Here is a 15,046-nt window from a genome sequence, read left to right as displayed (position 1 = left end):
AATAATATAAACATTGATATGATGGCTTAGGGCATGAAAGCACACTGGTTGTATTATAAAAATGATAAATTCACAAATATAAAGCTTATGGCTAAGGACTAAATAAGAAGCTGAAAAGCAAACTGATGTGCTTTAAGTAGTTTTCTACAAACAGCGATTAGAGACAAAAGCACTCCTACACAATAGCATGTATATTTATTGCAGATAGTGGATAAATACTCTTTTGTGCCCATTTTGCTAACAACCCAATCCTTATTGTATAGTAATACAGAACAAGCTGTAAGAAGCCGCTAGGATTCCATTCTATCAGATATATGAGCAGACAGTTAACTAATGAAATAAGAGACAGATGTGCAAAGCTCATTTAGGGAGACAATTGCTGTAATTGATCAGCTACTCTCATGCTCAAGTGCTAGAGGATCACAAAGATTAATGGGATATTTATCACCTGCAGGCTACCTTCACTGTTTGAAAGCTGACAAAGAAAATCCAAACATAAGACTGAACTCTACACTTAAGCCAATGAAGGTAGCACAGACATATAAAATATTTTATCATAGAATGTTCTCTGCTTTATTATGAATACATCTAATATTCTGTAAAACAAAACAAAACAAGCCGTTTCTGTCATACACTCACTTATCATCTTTCAAAATCAAACCCTAGGTGTATTAAAACATGATCAAGTCAAAAGAATACTTGTAGAAACACATTCCCATGCTACAGTCTTCTAAAATCTGTACATATATTTAACTTCTAATTTTACAACAAAAGAACAAATGTATCCAGACTAAGTATCATAATCAGCTATGAAAAATAAACTAATTAAAACCCAATTAAATTACCTAACAAAGCTTAAATAGCAGCAGTAATTTCTTTTTATCTTCACCAGGTTTTCAAATAGAAAAGAAAAATCAATGTAAAATATACTCTTTAAAGACAATTAGAAGTTTAGAGCACTGAGCAAAAAAAACATGTCTAAAATGGCACAAAGCTAGGATAAATACTTTTAATTATCATCCTGATAACAATAATGACCTAATCTTAATAACATAAATGCTGTATAGAGAATGAAAAAGGACTCTCATAGTCACAGTTAGCTAAATGAAAAATTTTCTATTTAAAATAATATTTTAAAAATAAAAATATCTAACTTTTTAACAGCCTGATGAGTAAACAGCCTTGAATAAAGTGGTCATCTGACCAGAAATTGTTGTTTTTTCTCAGTCTGGACATCACTGGATAATTTTTGTATATCACGTCTAATTGACTGCAAGATTTGATCTAGCATTCTAGCATCAGAATGGAGAATCAAACTGATTTTGGCGAAATTCAGAAAAAGAGAGAACATGATACAGAACCAATATCTGATTAGCCCATCAGTACACCCATTAGTTGTAACCACTTCTATAATTACCTGCTGATAAAACAACCCATTGATAATTGCCACTAACACCTCTCATAACCAGTTGTATTCTAAACCTGACATTCTAAGAGACTAGTTTTCATGTCAAAAATAAACAAATACCTATGTTAAAGACTGTAGTTCTCACCTCTGGAAATACAGAGGAAGGTGAAAGCTTTATAAAGAAGTTCACGGTGTCAAAGACGGATACAAGGACTATCCTTTGCTGAGAGCTCAGACTACAACAGAAATAAAGTGTGCAGCACTCTAAGTAAGCAAAAATGGGAATAGCCATGACAGAAAATGGGGAAACCCATGCATTTTGATGGCTAGAAAGGAGAAAATAGAAACAAATACTTCACCTTTATGTATTCATACAATATTTTCCTTCAAGTAAAACAGAATAGAGAAACGTGAAACATTCATAGCAAGGTCATTTCACATCGTAAGTTTCTTGCTTATCAGCCTCCTACACTGACTTCAGGGACTCTTTCCACTCAAATATTAAGATAAAGTGTGTGCCCTCCAATGTATGCTCCATTTCCTCCTTGTCAGCTGTCAAGGGCTCTACTTTTATGTCCCTTGTGCTTCTTCCCATTTGTGCTTATTCCTGCCTAAGCAGTTAAGATTTGAAATAAATAAAGATTTTTCTTTCCTATTACAAAAAACACAATTAATCTGACAGAGTTTAATGTCAGAGCTGTTGTTGTGGATTCAATAGTAGAGAACGTTAAAACCAGATCAGACCTAATCTGCCTATTCAGAAAAGCGGTCAGAATGCAACCTCTGGCTTATGAAGAACCCACATAATCAAACACTGTAGGAGTGAGCTAGGGAAGAATCACTATTCCTCTTCTGTTTAACTTATCCTACATAGACCAGAAAATATATCATTTAAATACTCTTTTGGATTTTAAATTTCCATCATCTTCTGTTCTAGAAAGTCCAGGTTCTGTGAATTGCCTTACTGCTTTTGGCTTGGTAGAGGCACTAAAATCATAGAATCATAGAATGGTAGGGGTGGGAAGGGACCTTTAGAGATCATCTAGTCCAACCCCCCTGCAGAAGCAGGTCCACCTAGATCAGGTCACATAGGAACATGTCTAGGTGGCTCTTGAAGACCTCCAAGGAAGAAGACTCCACAACCCCTCTGGGCAGCCTGTGCCAGGGCTCCCTCACCTGAACAGTGAAATAGTTTTTTCTTATATTTAAGTGGAACTTTTTGTGTTCCAGCTTCATCTCATTACCCCTTTTCCTGTTACTATCTACTATAGAAAAAAGGGATGTCCCAACCTCCTGACACCCACTCTTTAGATGTTTATAAATGTTAATAAGATCTGTCCTCAGCCTCCTCTTCTCCAGACTAAACAGCCCCAGTTCCCACAGCCTTTCTTCATATGAAAGATGTTCCAGTCTCATGATTTCTCTCAGCAGACAGTATATATTCTAACAGACAAAAGCAAAAAAAAGGATGACAATGCCCTGCTCCCATTTTATGAGAAGATAGGAACAAGTTGAGGTATCTCCCTAAAAAAATACAACTTGTAGCACAAATCAGAATAAAGATAATTTTCAAAGTTCCAAATGCACTAACAACTGCATTGATTCTCCCTCTTTACTGTTTTGCAGATAGTAACAGAGACTTTTAGAGTGTTTAAAATTTAATTAGTTATAACATAATGAGAAATAAAAATTATATTTTGAAAAATAATGGCTTCTCTGATTGAGGAGAGTACACAGATCTATTTTCAGTTCCCTTCTCTGCCACCACTTAACTTCAATGAGAAAAAGTATTCTCAATTCAAACTAAAACTGTTGCCTGCATTCTTCAGCTGCAGATAAGTTCTTCCTATACCATCTGTATCAAATGCCATTAAGGAAGCTAACGTAATTACTACAATCCAAGTGGATATTTCCTGCATACAGCAAGGTTAAAAAGGTCATTCTTTAACTGAATGGACTACTTGCTGTTCTTAGTACTTTTCTTCATGGTTTATTCTGAGTCTATTAAATATAGCCATCAAAATTCAGCAATTTGATGGCAACAATGACCACATATATGGATGCAAAAGCTGGGAGCATCAAGTGCGTGACCTTGGCTAATCTGGAATAAATGATGTATGCCTGGCAATTATCTTGAAATGCTCTGGTTTACTTGACTTCTTTTTCCAGTGTTCTGTTGGCCCAAAGATATGCTAATTATTTCTTTTCATTATGACTTATGAATGTCTAAAAAAAGATTAATTTCAACTACACTATTTTAGTCATGCCTGTGGCATTAATGAAGTCATGGGTTCAAAGTCTTAAAGTTGCCATGCTGCACTAGTCAGTGTGAATTTCTATTTTGAAGAAATATAAAGTAGGCTGATAAAATCAATTTAAAAAAAAAATCCTTATGAAGTAAGATCATGGTTTTGAACTTCTTTTTTATTATTATTAATACAATGTGTGTGTTAGCCTAACTGAATACCACTACAATTTCATCTGGTCTTTATCAAGGTTTGCCTGCATTTTCTTTCAATGATTTTACTTTGTCTCAATATAAACCCTGATTGGAACTGGAATCAATTGTAATATTAGCAAAAACAAAAGTTAAATGTTTTTATATCTTATGTCCAACTTAGAAGAAAAGATGCAATTAACTGTACTTTAAAGCCTGCAGAAATCTTTCACTCAGTTATAGCTTTTACTTATCTGAAAGTCTCAAGCATGGCTAAATAAAAAGCTTGAGAAAGTTTAATCCATTTAATCCAGTTCATACAGGAAACTTGGCCTTTTCACTCTTGTACAATGTCAAAACTACAGGAACTTTGTATAGAAAAAAATGCTTATGACATAAGCACATAAAAATGCATAAAATGTATTTAAGGAATGACCATAAGTTCCTAAAACTAGACAAAAACTCTTTCAGAAAAAACTCCTTTTTAAGTTGTATTTTGTAAGGTCACTTAATTGTATTTCCTACTGATATAGTTTTTCATGTACTTTAAATAAAACTGTATTGCTTTAAATTGTTCACTACAGTTACTTACCATCACCTATACTGCCTTCTGTGCCAAGAAACAAAGTCGGAAATTTCCACCTGTAATCATCACTCGTTATAGACTATTCCCTTATATCCTGTGAAGATTTGTTAGGAATGACACAACAAAGTTTCAAGGACAGTTCAAGCTGGTGATAGAAACTAAACCATGTTTTGACTGCAACAGTACTAGTGAAAAAAGGATGATGATATTTTGTTTGGAAAGGTGAGTTTTCCATCAAATTTAGTTATTCTTGCAAAATGTCTTTCTTCCACCAGCAAAATCTTCATGTTTTCTTGAAATATATTGCTAAATCCATCTTAGAATCAAAGAAATAAACTTAGGATTTATTTTTTGATAATTGGATACTTGGATAGTTGAGATCTACATTATTCCCTCCTGTCATATGTTGTAATTCAGAGAAAGCTAGATTCAATTCAGTGTTTTTATGCTGATGAGTTTGTTACAGATCTGAAAAGGGTATTATGGAGAGTAAAATAAAGATAGGTGAAAACTTTGAAAGTAGATGCTAAGTATGTAAATTATTAACGGAAATAGCTGTTCTTATTCAAAGCAAAAGAATTATTAGGTGGAAAAAAAGGACATGTATTAAACAGAATGCAATGTTTTGTAAGTTTACACTCAGAATTAGTTTTAGAACCATACATATGTATTTTGTAGACATTTAAATTACATTAATGATCTTAGTTTATGAACAGCAAAGACTGGCAAATGTTCAGGAATTGCAGAAAGTCTGCAGATGAAAATCACAGCCATGTTCTAAAATTATTACACCACTTTTACTGGATGAAAGGAAATGCTATTCTAAAAATCACAACTCACTAGAATAACAGTCATGGTTATTTGACAACTCCCTTCTGCAGTCTTGAGTGGCAGACCACAACATTATCACCAACTCTAGGGACCAGGAAGGATGGCTGTATTAGTACTTCAGACCATTCTTTGTGTGGGTAGGTCTCCTTTACCAAGAAGAATGACACAGAAAAACACAATGAATGTGAATTTGACTCAGTGCTTTCATAGTTGATCAAGACAGTTATAAGATTTTTGTATGGTGAAAGACACTGCACAACATATGCAATATTCTTTATATCTGTTAGCCGAAAATCTGGGAAGGGTATAATCCAGGTTATCAATTGAAATACCTTTAAAATATTATCTGGAATCTTCAGAACTCATATCTTGAGATAAACACCTCAAATAAACACTGATAGATCAACACAAAAAATATATTTTAATTTGTTCAAAGCCAACAAAAAAGGTTTATCCCTTTGTCAGATTTGTAAAACAAAACAGATCTTAATATTCGGAGAATATTTGGAAATAAGACAGTTATGTAACAGTTTTTGAATTATTTTACTGAAGTAAGAAAACCTATACTTCTTCACCACTGCAGTTACTAAAAAGGAATCTAAATGAGGACTATAAAATATCCAGATGGAATCACAGAATGGCAAAAACCCTTGAAAGCATACCCACAGAGAGAGGATTTATTACAATGTATACATGATTTACTTTTAAAAATTACAGACTTTACACAGTGATCCCATGAGCTGTAATGACATTGACAAAACTGATGCTGGTGTCACATTACTCCGAAGAGTCTAGCCTTCTACCAATGTTTGGAAATTTTGTCAGTTTTCCAGAATTGTTAATAGGAAGCACAAATTCTCATTCATCGAATGACTTGGAGATCACTTAATACATAAAATAAAATCCATTTCCACTGTTCAGTTTAATATCTCACAAAGATTTTAATAACTGATCCAGTTCCTCATTTAGCACCTATGGTTATTTTTTTCTTGGCAACAGTCAGTCTTTTGCTTTTCAAATATTTGTTGTGATGTAGTAAACTAATATGCTTATCTAATTGCTATATCAAAACAGATGTAACATTTCTATCAGTGCCTCATGAGCTCAATTCAAAATACCTTTAAAAACACAAAATCATTCTTTTCATATAAAAGAATACTAAACAAATGCTAATTATAAAAAAAAAATCTGTTAAATTTAAGCGTAGTAGATTTTTTTTTTATATATAATACTAATTACACACCAGAATTTAATTTGGAAACAAAATGTGTTTCCTTCTCTTCTAAAGTCCTCTTCTAGACAATGAGTCTAAACAACTAAACCAATGAGTTCCCTGTAATGCAGTTCAATTGAAACAACTTGAATCTTGAAATGTCTATAAAATTAAACTATTGTTTTTCTGTTGAAGTTTACTTCAGTTTCAGGTAGACTTGAGTAACTTTTAAACATTTTATTTTCATGGAGGCCTGGAAGAACTAAAAAATAAACTGCACTAAGACAGAGGTTCTGTAAAACACAAAACTAGAAAGAATCTCAATGAAAACCATTCCTTTTTTTTTTTTTCCAGATACCCAACAGTTCACTGTGAAAATTAAAATGTGATCCTGAAATCTTCTGATTTCCCCCTTTATCTTGTAATATTACTCAGTGAAGTGGCTCCAAGTTCTGACTAAATTGCTGCCAGAGTTGCTGCCCTGGATGTTTTACTCAATAGAGTAAAAAAACCACAAAAACAACTAAACCAAACAGAAGAAAAATAATTTATAATGTGAAAAGTTAAAAGACTTTTCTAGTGTTGTCACAGAATCATAGAAAGGTAGGGTTGGAAGGGACCTTTAGAGATCATCTAGTCCAACTCCCCTACCATGTAATAGTTTGTCAGGATGCAATTCCTTTCCTGATCAAGTTGTTATTTTTGTGACTAAATTTATAGAAAAATTAATAAATGAAAACAACTGGAGTTGCCACATACTCAATGCATCTGTGAAAAAAACCCTCTTCTGAGATTTTATGTTTTATTTATCCATCAATTTTTTTTTTTATTTAAATCAAGAAATGTCTATCCCTCCTTCCTCTTTTTTTCTCAGTCCTTCACCCGCTTGCAAATGTGTGTTACAGGAAATACACTTTGGAAGAATTACCTCCACAGTGAATGATATTCAAAAAATTATTGTTGTGGTTTAACCCCAGCCAACAGCTAAGCACTATGCAACCATTAGCTCACTTCTCCCTGGAGGGAGGAGAACCAAAGCCAAGTAAAAATGGTGGATTGAGATAAGAACAGTTTAATTATTGAAATAATAACAATAAATAAATACAATAGCAGTAATAGTAGTAACAAAAAGGAAAATAACAAGAGAATACAATGCGAGATAAACAATGCATAATGCAATGGCTCACTACCTGCTGATTGGTGCTCAGTCAGTCCTCGAGTAGTGACATCCTGGTCAATTCCCCACAGTTCATATGCTGGGTATGATCTCATATGTTATGAAATATTCCTTTGGACAGTTTAGGTCAGCTGTTCTGGCTGTGTTACCTCTCAGCTTTTTGTATCCCTTCAGCCTTCATGCTTGCAGGGCATGAGAAGCTAAAAAATCCTTGACTTGATATAAATGCCACTTAGCAACAACTAAACCCATCAATAAGTTATCAACATTATTCTCATACTAAAGCCAAAGCAAAACTATTCCATCTAAGAAAATTTACTCTGTCCCAGTTGAAACTTGGACAAGTGTACAGACAGAAATCAGAACATTAATTTCTCTCACTACCACAAGCAAATGTTTATACCTTTCCTACACCTATGATGCTTTCTCTTCACCTCAAGAAACTTTCCCAGTTCTTTCTACAACTGTCAAACGTGACATCCCACACAAGATGGATCATAAGTAAGATCCAAAACGAAAGTCTCTAGAATATTAGGTTTTCCCTGAAGAGGCATTGCTCAATTTTCTTTTTTTCTTGAAATTTATCAAATTCTTAGCTTCAGTCCATAACATATTCCTATTTGATGCCCTATTTTCTGTGCTTGTTTCTTTTTTTGTTTTTTTTGGTTTTTTTTAAACATAAGAATTGCTGATTGTTTCATTCTTTCTACTACTACCTTTTAGGTCTATGTAAATGTTCTTTGCTATTGTTAGGGAGAATATTATCATCATGGCATGACACAACTGAAATGTGTGCACAGTGAATGACAAAAGAAGAAGGCAAGAAAAGGATAAGCTGCACAGCAGGAAAACCACTTACCCTTTACTGATCCTCCTTACTTCCTTATATTCTTTCTCTTTGCAACCTTGGGGCCATACTGAGAGATCAGTGAATGAACCATTACAGCTACAAATAGGAAGTATAACAAAACTTCACAGAACTCATGCAGCTATTTAAACTTCTAAGACCTTTAACTTCTAAGGCCAAGATGACCATTATTTTAACTAGGCGTGATCTCCTGAGTAGCATCACACAGCAGCTAATTTTTTTATCTAGTTGAGCAACTTGTTGGTGAACCAATGTTTTGTTTAGATGGTAATTATTTTCTGAGAATCTAATGACAAGGGAAAATAAAACCATTTTCCATCTCTATGAACTTTGCTGATCTTAGTTGGCAGCCATCAGAACTTGCTCCTTTCCTGAAGCGCTACTGACAAACGGTAATCATTCTAAAACAGTGCCTCTCAAAACACAGAATCATATCACAGTCACAGACCTCTTGAAATAACTTATATTTCTTGTGTTTCAGTTTTCTTTATTTACTTGACAGTAACATGGTTATGGGCTCTCCCCAGACCTGCTTTGACATCACTTTGCCATCTTAATTTGACATATCACAACTATCTCTGTTGTCTGACAAGTTCTTTCAGCATGAGGCTTTCCCTTTACAAAAAAATCTCCACAGACAACATCACTATTTGTATAAACAGATTGGATCATAAAATTCCACATACCAAGACAAAAATGAGACCTAAGACAATATAATTTAGCAGGGTTGATTTTTTTTTGTGGGAAGGTAAATTTTAACACAAAATTTGACTGAATATAGCAATGATATATTTTCTTAGTCCTTGTAAAATTAATCCCAGGTCTACAGAGAATCTCTTAACATCTAGATAAATCAAGATTTGTGGTTCATTAATGTTTATGTTATTAACTTTTTTCTCTATCAAAAGCAAAGGACTCTACAAATAGATACATTTTTAAGATTCAAGTGTCATAATTTCCCAAGCTGATCGATTCAAGAATTTTTGTGGAATATTCTATGTTTATGCCTTGAAGGAAAGAAAACAAGCACATCCATATCCAATAGGACGAACTGCAGAAATGCCTTCAAATAACTAGGACAAGTAAGGAAGTTTTGTAAACTTGGTCACTTGGTTTCAATTTGGGTGATAAGTAGATACAGAGTTAATATAAGGAATAATAATAAGGAATATAGAAGGAGAAACTGTGATCAGCTCTAATGAGATTAGTTTTGTGAAGAACTTGGACACAGAGCTCTGGCTACATGGAGAAATATTAGACTATGCCTCATGAGAAATACATCTTTCAGGGTCAAATCCAATACAGAGATGTTATTTGCACCCTATAGTTTATCAGAGTTAGGTAGTTCTCTGGAATTGCTGGGATAATAAAGTAGATTGATTCCCTTTTTAAGTCTTTAGAGGACCAAGGGTGGGGCAAATACCAGCCTATTTCAAGTCCAAAATCAGGCAGAGTCCCCCACTGAGTTCTGAATGATGAATTAAGTGGAATAGGAACCAGAGAACCTCTGCCTGTGGGGAGCTTCAGTCACAGCATGAACATCCTGTAGATACTGAATACTTTTTTGGCATACCACCTCGTTTTTCTTTGGACTTGGACAGTAGAGGAGAAAATAATAAGGGTGAAAAAGGTGGCTGCTCTGAAAAAAAAAATAGTACAACTTATTCCGGTGTTACCATGTGCACGGCTGTATACCTGATATGATGAGTCCACCTACAGGCTATGTTATAGTAGTGCCTGTATGTGTTAACTTTCTCAATAATCTTTAAAAATATTCCTCAAAATAATGTAAAATAGATCTCTTTCTATTATTTTTGTAGTAGGATGCAAACTTATTAAAAAAAAAGAGAAAAAAAGAAAATGAAAGCTGAAAGTTACAACAAAAAGGAAGACAGAGAGACATCTGACTTGGGTGGTGTTAAGACAAAAAAAGAACTTAAAGCCATCTGTGGGATATTCTTCTAGAATCTGAAGGCAAAAAGATTAGTCCTTTCTGGGCCTTATGGCCTGCAACTGGAATACAGTTGAAAAAGAAACAGCTTGAAAAAGAAACTTGTGAGAAAGTGTCAGTACTGCTGAAGGTAAGTCAGACTCGAGGACCGAAACCAACTGCTTTTCTTGCTCTTTAAAGGCTCCAGTATTTTGGGTATTTCTTTATGTGCTTTAAAAGAACAGCAACTGGTATTGTTTGGTTTGGAATAATATAACTTCTATAGTAGCACTTTCAATGGTAACTTAGTAACTTCAAACATACAGTGAATTCTTGGATTCTGTATTTTCAAGGATAACTTTCAAAGCTTCTTTTCAGCAAAACCAACTTTTGTTTTCCTGAGAGCAAATGTTTATCTTTTTTTAAACACTGCACTTTCTTAAATTCTTCTGTTGAATATATGTAGTTGATTGTAAACTTCACAATTATTCTAACGTTTTCAGTCATTTTTTTCTCCACTGGCAAAGCAAAACAACCATCCCCAGTTTCTGCCTAACAAGAACTCCATGCATTTTGGATTGTAAAGATATTTTTATTAATTGATGTAACAATGATAATTGTTACATGGACACAGCCTGGGTGCCAACAACAATTTTTACTCTTAAGTTATACTGAGACCACACAAGCCAAAGGCAATGGAAGGGGCATGAGCAGTTAACCCCAGTTACATAGTCTCATACATCTCAGTAAGTGTCCAATTCATTAGGCAAGGATAGAGTGGTTCGTATGTGTAATTAATTATTGGCAGGTTTACTTTCAAAAAGGTGCCAGATGCTATCTGTTTCCTAGCTGCTATCTGGATCTCCGATCTATGTTTCCTGCCATGTTAAACATAGTTTCAGAACCTACTTCTGCACAAAGGAACTTCAGTAATTCAAGAGTTAAATTTTCAAAATCAAACGAACGTGTGCTTTCTGCTGTTTGTAATGATACCCCTTTGAAAGCATTATGAAGGAATATTATGAAAAAAAATGTTCTGCAATGGGTGTGAGGGTCATTACACTTTAAGCATTTCACTATGGATAAATAACAGAGACCTCTGCTGTGGCACTTGCTTTTCAGTTTCTCCTCTGTATGACAGTATTGGGATCTGTCTTGTCACTAGTAGCATATTTTGAAAAGCAATGTGGAAGTCACGAAGCTTTGAAACTTGACTCTGCTGGAGTACATGTAAATCAGTAGGCAAATCTGAACATCCATTTAACCTTTCATCATTTCTTTGCTCCTACTATTCAGACTTCTGGGTAACTTGTTCTCTTTATTCTCTCCTTGTGTATGTGACTCATTGATGTTTAAAGAAACATTTTCAGTACCCAAGTGTTTGCAGAAACATGAGTATACTGCGAAGACTAAGAGTTAATCATATGTGATTTCTTACAACAAATTTCTTATAAGCCTATAAATAGCCATTTGAAATTCAAGAACTTTTTTTCTTCTTTATGAAGGGATTAAAACATGTGTAGATAGAATTTCAATCAGTAGAATCAATTTAAATGATATCCACTGGAGGATTTCAAGGGGTTTTGTGCCTTATTTTTAAAATTACCTATTGTTTTCTTCATGGTTAATACTAAATTTTTCAAATTACTTGCAGAAATTCAGAAAGCAAAAAAAGAAAATACACAAAAACATCCTCACCATGACAATCAACTTTCAAAGCCTATAACAATATAAAGTTATTTGATACAAGTGATGAATTAAACTTACTGAAGAAAAGTATTATCTATAATTTGGTTTTGTTCCAATGTCATTATCTAAACAGGTTTGTTTTTAGACACTAGTTTGATTTCACTGGGATCTTTTTGCAAGTGTTTACAGTGAAAGATAAAAAGAAATTTACAAACAGGAATCCTACTGCCTCGGATTAAGCAAATCTGTCTTCCAGAGGATTGAGTCAGGCAATTCACTGGCTTTAGCTGCATTGTGCTAAACCTGCAGCATCACCTCTTGCTAGACATAGAAAAATGTACACTGAGACACCTAGGGCACATGGAAAGAAGGGAGTATGAAGTGGCATGGCAAAGAAGAAATATATTAACTCCTCAGCCTTGAAAACCAATTCAGAGTTCCTGCCTCAGTATAAGCCAAACAATTTCTAAGATTTCTGACCCTGACTGATCAGAGTGAGCATGTCCAGTGAGACACACACTGTGGCTTGGAAAAGAGAAGACTGAGGGAGGACCTTATCAACACTTACAAATGTCAAAAGGGTGGGTGGCAAGAAGATGGATTCTTTTTTCTGTAGTGCCCAACGACAGGACAAGGGGTAACGGGCACAAGCTGAAACACAAGAAGTTCCACTTGAACATGAGGGTGATGGAGCACTGGTATACAGGCTGCCCAGGGAGTATTTTCAAAACCTGCCTGGACATGTTCCTGTGTGACCTGATTGAGGTGAACCTGCTTTAGCAGGCAAGTTGGACTAGAGATCCCTTCCATCCCTCACCATTCTGTGATTCTGAGATTCTTCAATTCTTTGAAATGAAACTAGTCTGACTTCCCTGTTAAACATTTTTAGCATTCAACTTGATTTTTAACAAGGATTCTCCAATGTCTAACAGGGTTGGGTTCCTAATGCTCTCATAGAATCTAGATTCTATGATTTTATATTGCAGTGTAAAGAACCAGAAAGCAGTTGAGAGAGAGCCCTTTGTTGTATTTTCTCTCTTCCATCTCCAGTAGAGGAGGAGGAGTGAACAGAATGACTTAGTGGGCACCTGGCACCAAGCCAGGGCTAAACCATCACGTCCCTGCAGGTGCCTAACTGACACTATGGTACATCTGTCTAAGACCATATGAACAAATGCAGTGATGGTAATGTTAAAGCAAATTAAGGTTAATGCAGGCTATCTTTCCTTGCAGGATGTGGCATAGGCAAAATGGGAAATCACAGGCTCCAAAGTCACAAAGCAGATCCCAACCATTTAGCACATACATGACATTTTTGCTACTGAGGGGCTGGATTTAGGACTATATTTAGAAAGAGTGTTTGAAATAGTCATAAAGACTACAAGTAACAGGGTTTTTTTTTGTTAATTACACTTATTAGACATTCTGTTGGTAGAAAATATGAGCCAGCAATGTGCCCTCGTGGCCAAGAAGACCAATGGCATCCTGGGATGCATCAAGAAGAGTGTGGCCAGCAGGTCAAGGGAGGTTCTTCTCCCCCTCTACTCTGCCCTGGTGAGGCCTCATCTGGAGTACTGTGTCCGGTTCTGGGCTCCTCAGCTCAAGAGGGACAGGGAAGTGCTGGAGAGAGTCCAGTGCAGGGCCATCAAGATGATCAGGGGAATGGAACATCTTTCATACGAGGAAAGGCTGCAGGAACTGGGACTGTTTAGTCTGAGGAGATTGAGGGGAGATCTTATTAACATTTATAAATATCTAAAGGGTGAGTGTCAGGAGGTTGGGACATCCCTTTTTTCTATAGTAGCTAGCAACAGGACAAGGGGTAATGGGATGAAGCTGGAACACAAAAAGTTCCACTTAAACATAAGAAAAAACTACTTCACTGTGAGGGTGATGGAGCCCTGGCACAGGCTGGCCCAGAGGGGTTGTGGAGTCTCCTTCCTTGGAGTTCTTCAAGACCTGCCTGGACATGTTCCTGTGTGACTTGATCTTGGTGAACCTGTTGAGCAGGGGGTTGGACTAGATGATCTCTAAAGGTCCCTTCCAACGCCTACGATTCTATGATTCTATGATTCCATGAAAAGCTAAGACATCCTGTAGTATCTAACGTCTTTTTGTCTCTTTCCTTCGGTATATGAAATAAATCAAGCTCCTTACATTGTACTTTATGGAGTTTATCTCCCATCCATCAATCACTCTTGTGCCCAGCTCTTTTGTTCTCTCTGCAGTGTGTGCATATCATTCTTGAAGAGCTGACTATAGAACCAGATGGCAGTAGTTTTACTGAAATCACCTCCTCATCTACTCTTTCTAGGCACCCAAGTATTGGACAAGTCTTTGCTGCCTCAGAATTGAGCTAAGAGAGCCCAGAGTATGTTGATTATTACAAAAATCCCTACGTTCTTTGAGTGTTTTCATCCCTCATCTCCTACCCTCTAGGTACAGTCTATATTCTTCGTTCCTAGAGATAGGAGTCACCATATGCCTGCATTGAAATCTGGCTTTTTATTGACTTTCAATTATTTCACAAAATAATTCAAAAGATCTTTCCAGTGAAATGCTTTGCTTCTCATTTTGTATATCTCTGTCCAAGAGGTCAGCTTTGCCAGGAAGAATGCTGCACCATAATCAAGACTACTAATAAAAATATCAAAGTAGGATAAAAAATTGGCTTATAGGACTTTTTTAAGAGAAAGCCAAAGGCCATGTTAAGCACAAAAAAGTACCTTTCCCAGAAAGTCTAAGGGATTTTCAGACTTTTACAGTATCTCTGCAAAAAAGTTGCCCCGTTCTTCCTAATACAAAACTAAGTATTGTTTGAGGAAATCAGAAACACCAAATTGAGCCAGCATTGGTAGATGCCTCAGTGATGCCACACTTTAGGAGCTTCTAAAACAGTGTTATTTA

At 35.4% G+C, this 15,046-nt stretch overlaps 1 protein-coding gene across 15 annotated transcripts in view; it reads right to left on the bottom strand.

Annotated features, from left to right (window-relative positions):
* Positions 1-15,046, bottom strand: part of NBEA (neurobeachin) — a 499,798-nt gene that overhangs the window by 257,438 nt on the left and 227,314 nt on the right. The gene's annotated exons all lie outside the window — the stretch shown is intronic.

Source organism: Colius striatus, chromosome 1 (genome assembly GCF_028858725.1).
Source record: "Colius striatus isolate bColStr4 chromosome 1, bColStr4.1.hap1, whole genome shotgun sequence".
Lineage (NCBI taxonomy): Eukaryota > Metazoa > Chordata > Aves > Coliiformes > Coliidae > Colius > Colius striatus.
The sequence above is the reverse complement of the archived record's forward strand: the minus strand, read 5'-3'. Positions and strand labels throughout refer to the sequence as shown.